General features: G+C 42.8%; 1 long non-coding RNA gene across 1 annotated transcript; it reads left to right on the forward strand.

Annotated features, from left to right (window-relative positions):
* Positions 1-2,023: 2,023 nt before the first annotated feature.
* Positions 2,024-5,148, forward strand: LOC309622031. Its single transcript, XR_014240444.1, has 3 exons — positions 2,024-2,426; positions 3,200-3,536; positions 4,721-5,148. It is a non-coding gene; the product is annotated as an uncharacterized lncRNA (long non-coding RNA).
* The last annotated feature ends 629 nt before the right edge of the window (positions 5,149-5,777 follow it).

Consider the following 5,777-nt stretch of genomic DNA (forward strand, 5'->3'; position numbering starts at 1 on the left):
GATAGTGGATGCTGCTGGATTAAAGATTTTTGTAATTCATTGTGTTCTTTGACCAGAGTATATTAGATTAATGATAATAGCCATTATAAGTAGTATTGATGTGGTGGATTGTTTTAGAAAATATTTGTTGGATGCTTCTGTAGCTTATGGGTTCATGTTTTTTATTAGAATGGGGATACCATTAACCAGTGTGAGCTTGTTACTACAATTATATTTCCTGAAATAATGGTCAGTAGAATGATAGTAAAAACAATGAGAGTTTATTAGTACAGGAAGGATATACAACAATATTTTGGGGGTATGGGCCTTGAAGCTTTCTTAGAGAACCTTACTATATAGCATTGTGGTGTAATGTGGTAGCATGGAGAATGTAAAATTCTTAGAAATAAGTTCAATTCCAGGAATAAGCGCATTTAAACCTCTATCATTTACTTTATCAAAGTAACTCTTTAGTCAAACATAATTCTTAAGTTTGCTGTGGGTTGCCTGGTATGATGACAGGTAGTGAAAACTCTCATATACATAGGGCTAATGTTAGTAGTAAAAAATATTTTTATAAGAGATGTATACGTTGATCATATCAAAATTGTGGGTAGGATGCTTGAATTCATAGAAAGGAGATTGTTAGATGTGTTTTAATGATGACTTGGGCTGTATATAATTCTGGCACGTAGGGATTGTCAAATGCTCCTAAAAATAGAATGTTGTGAAAATGTTTATTATAAGGAAATTGACATATTCTCTAGGAAGGACGGGGTGAATGGGCCTGCTACATTTTCTACATTGAAGACATATACAGGTTTTGATTCTACTTCTGTTAAATCAAGTGGGGCTTCATTGGATTTCTGCTACTGCGGAGATAATCAAATTCTGGGTAAGGGTCAGGAGAAAATTAGTCATAGGTGTTCTTGTGTAATAATTACTGTTGAAAGTGTAAATGATCCATTTAGCATTAGGACTGAGAATAGAATAACTGCCAGCAAGACTTCATATGAGATTGTCTGTGCTACTGTCCGTAGAGCTCCAGTGAGTGAGTATTTTGAATCTGAAGCTCGACCAGATCAGAGGATGGAATAAATGGCTAGGCTTGATATGGCTAACATAAATAGTATGCCTACATTTATATTAATTAGTGGATAAGATATGGGAAGAGGAATTCATGTTGTGAGAGCCATGGTTAAGGCTAGCATTGGGGCAATAATATATAAATTGATGATGTTGATGGTCATGGTGGTTCTTTAAGAAATAATTTGAATGTCTCAGTAATGGGTTGTAATAATCCATAGGGGCTGATGACTTTTGGCCCTTTCTGGATTTGTATATAGCCTAGGATTCTCCATTTAGTTAATATGAGGACTGCTATGGTGAATTAAATTGGGTACTTTGTGAAAGAATGTTGATTATAAACATATTCTTAGGAAGAGAACTTGAACCACTGCAGATAAATGTTTCAGTTTTACCTAATTACCGGGCTCTGCCACCGTAACAAACCCTGTTCTACAGTAGGGTATGTATAAATTAACTGAATGTAGATTATATCATCATTTGGTTTGAAGACATTTTGTAAAGTAAGCCGTATTGCTCTTGTCCTTTCATACTGGAAGAAATCTGCAATAGACAGAAACCAACCAGGATGACTCCAGTCTGAACTCAGATCACGTGAGACTTTAATCGTTGAACAAACAGACAGTTAATAGCAGTTATGCCATTGAAATGTCGTGATCCAGCATCAAGGTCATAAAACATATTGCCGATATGAACTCCAGAATACAATTACTCTATTATCCCTAGTAAAACTTGTTCCGTTGATCAGTGGTTTAGAAGAACAGGTGATAAAGCATTTTGACTAGCTGGTCTAGATTTTAATCACTCAGAGGCAGTTTTATTCTCCAAAAAATAAATGGCGCACGGGCTCAAGGCACACCATCTTCAGTACTTGTGGCACGCAGGCTCAGTAGTTGTGGCCCACTGGCTTAGTTGCTCCGTGGCACGTGGGAAATTCCCAGACCAGGGATTGAACCGGGTCCCCTGCATTGGCAGGCGAATTCTTAACCACTGCATCACCAGGGAAGTCCCAGAATCGCAGTCTCCCTTTTAATATACCTTAAGCCCAAAGAATCCATGGAAAATTGTTACAGAAAATAAGACAAAAAAATATTGTAAGGACTATAACAGAAGCATATAATACACAGTTCATATAGACACATCCCAAGCAGTTACAAAGTATATTAAAAGGGAGACTGCGATTTTAAAAAAATAAGATAAATTATACCCACAAACTCCTAGTCTTTCCTGAAACATTGCAATCTGAAACCCTATTGTAGGAAGCAGAAGATTCCAGGAGACATTCTACAAATGAAGGACTCTAAACCCTGTGGTTGGAAAAGGAATTCTGGAAGGAAGGTATCCTCACCCAAGGAGAGCAGGTTCCTATACTTCTCTAACATCACACCCCTGTACAATTCCCATTGATCTTGGTCCAGGCATTGTCACTCCTCTTGAGAGAAATCTATGGCCACATCCTGGAATGGCAGCAGTCCCTGAAATTAAAAGTACACATGCCATGTGGCCACGGGAAGAGTTCATAATGTGACCCAAGAAGAAAACAGCAAGTTAAGAGAAGTGCTTTTAATTTAGAAGACTGTCTTCAATTATCCACTAATATATATATATTTACAAAGTAACTTTCTCTACCTTATTTGTAACTACAAGAAAAGAGTATGGCATGTGATCCACAAAACCAGTGTAGAGACTATACTTATCTGGAAAAGAAATGATAAAATGATGGTTTCAACACAGGCATATGCATTTTTGAGTGTTTTATTTATATCAAACTGGATAAAATGTGTGTATTTCTCAGACAGAAAAGACATGTCGAGGTAGAAATGTACCTTTCAACTATTCATGGGTACCCAAGTACACTGGGGAGATTGTAAAAGTGCAGATCGTGATTCAGTAGGTCTGGTGGGCCTGAGTTCTATTTTTTCCTCAAGCTCATTTTTAACTAGTGATGCCACAGTCTCTGATTCATTAACCACAGTTGGGAATAGCAGAGACATAATTAGAAAGGTAAAAATTCGTATTTAACTTTGAACTTAAAGTGTTTTATGGATTTTACACCTTTAATAGAATAGTAAGCACAGCAGCAACAATCATTTGTGAATATTTACTATAGACTGTATCTTTCTTTCTTGTGTAGGATTCCAGGAAAAAGGCCTGGGCTGCGGCCACAGTGGGCGGGGCCCCCAGGCCGGGCCGCCCCTCCAGGACCCCCGGAAGGGCTCCTGGAGGCTCCAGGCGGCTCCTCCCCCGGCGCCGCCCTCCCTCCCGGAAGGCCTGGGGGCAGAGCGGTCCCACCTCCTCGCCCAGAACGATCCCGCGTTTCCGCAGAGCTGGAACTCCCGGCTCGGGGTCTCTTGCCTCCGCCGTCACTAAAGTGCCCCGGAGCCCGAGGGGAGGGCGGCCTCACTGAGGCTGCCGGCTCTGGAGGGGCCCCGGCCGCCAAAGCCGCGACAGTCCTGGGGACCGCGGGCCGGGTAAGTGGGCGCCAACCCTCCTCCTGGTCTGGTGCCCGGGCGTCAGTGCAAGACCAGCTTCTGAGGGGCAGGGGTTCGCTGCCACCCACCGCTGCTGTGCAGAAAGAGCAGCCCCTAGCGTTCTGGTCCCGGGGAACGTCGGTCCCTTCTCTCGCCCCTGCCCTCGGCCTGGCTCGCGGGGCCTGGTGGGCGTGGGGAGTGGGTCGGCCTGAGCGTCCTGAGGGGAAACGGGGAAAGGGAGGCCCAGGGTCCGGTTGGAGCGTCAGCGCCCCTCCTCCTGACTGCGGGGAAAGCGGCTGAAAACGCATCCCCAGGCTCGCAGGCCCCTTGTTCAGCCGAGTCTCTCTGCGCTCCTTCCTCCCTGAGCTAAAGTACTGGGGGGAGGGGACAGGGGAGGGGAATGGCGCAGGTAATGGGGAACATCAAAAGGTGATTGTTAACTAAGGAAAACCAGCTCTCCCAAGGTGAGGAATGTAGCGCTTTTCTTTGTATGGGAAGATGCAAGCGTCTGGGCTCACTGAAATCCTTCCTTTGATATGCACCTCAGCTCTCTGGGGCCAGCATTCTGTATTTGCATATCCTGAGTTCCTCAGGGCCTGCCGGCTCACACGGGAGGGCTGCAAGTGCTGATGCCTGTGACATCCTTTTTTTACTGATATGGCAAGAAATATTCCATTTCTCACAGGCTTGAGGGGCAGAGAGTGAAAAAGAGTAGGAGAATCTCACTCAGCATGTAATTTGGCATATATATATATATATATATATATATATATATATATATATATAAATATTTATATTTAACTGTGCTAATAGAGGCTCTCAATTCCAATCAATTTGTACTACTGCCCTCTATGTATTAATTTCATCAATATCATATGATAAATGCCTATAAAGTTGACGTAATCCATTTAAACAGGATAATGATTTTTAAAGGAAACATAATAGAAATATAACAACAAAACCCTTACCACCAAAGGCTGTGTGTGGAACAACCTAAATACATGTTCCATTGTTAAAATATTGAAAGATGTATTCAGTAGAAATATCAACAAAATGAAAAATAATAAGGGCAACGGAATGCTGAAATGTTGTATCTTTATCATTAAAGTGGCAGAAAATCATTTATTAGTAGGCAGTGAGGGCAGAGGATGCCTGATTTTTATATCTTTTTCATATTTGTGCAGTTGTTTCAGCAAGTAACTTAAAGACAAAATGGAAAAACAAGGAGGTTTGTGCCTGAGATCATGTTGATGTGAAACCAGGGATGGCCACCTTGTGCCAGGTGCGTGAAGTTTACCTGGCCAGGTAGACCGCAGAGCTCCTGAGAAGCCAGGGTTGGAATTCTTCTGCTGGGTGCCCCTTAGCTTCTGTGACTTGATTGATTTTGAGTCATGTTGGGGGATAGACCTGATCACAGGAAATGGGTGGAAATAGAGTGATTTGGGGAGCAGCTAACGACATTCATCACAGCTCATGGCCTGATTGAATTTTAAAGAAACAGGAAAACAAATGCTTCTTATGGAATCAGAGAATGTGAGGGCTGGACAATCCCAGAAAATGAGAAACACCCATCCCATTTTCCAGATGAGAAAACAGAGGCCCAGCAAGGTGAAATCCCTCACCTAAGTTGCACCTGTCTCTCCTCCCCACTACATGGTTCATGAAAGTAGGACTCTTCCTGTCTTGATCACTGCTGAACTCCAAACAGGGCCAGGCATCTAGCAGCTGCTTCAAAAATTTTGGTTGGGCTTCCCTGGTGGTGCGGTGGTTGAGAATCTGCCTGCCAATGCAGGGGACGCGGGTTCGAGCCCTGGTCTGGGAAGATCCCACATGCCGCGGAGCAACTCGGCCTGTGAGCCACAATTACTGAGCCTGCATGTCTGGAGCCTGTGCTTGGCAACGAGAGGCCACGATCGTGAGAGGCCCGCGCACAGCGATGAAGAGTGGCCCACGCTTGCCACAACTAGAGAAAGCCCTCGCACAGAAACGAGGACCCAACACAGCCATACATACATACATACATACATACATAAAAAGAATGTAAGCAGACAAGAATAGCATTAAAAAAATAAAAAATAAAAAAAAAATTTTGGTTGACTGGATGAACAACGCTATTTCTTTCTTTCTCACTCTTATTCAGGACTGTGCCAAGAACTCCCCAGGTTGCAATGTAATTTGATAAATGTAAATATTAATTGAGTTTTGTTGTGATGAGGGCTTAGGCTTTGAAGGTTACAGACT

The sequence above is a fragment of the Balaenoptera borealis genome (genome assembly GCF_965194805.1).
Source record: "Balaenoptera borealis genome assembly, contig: HAP1_SCAFFOLD_1419, whole genome shotgun sequence".
Lineage (NCBI taxonomy): Eukaryota > Metazoa > Chordata > Mammalia > Artiodactyla > Balaenopteridae > Balaenoptera > Balaenoptera borealis.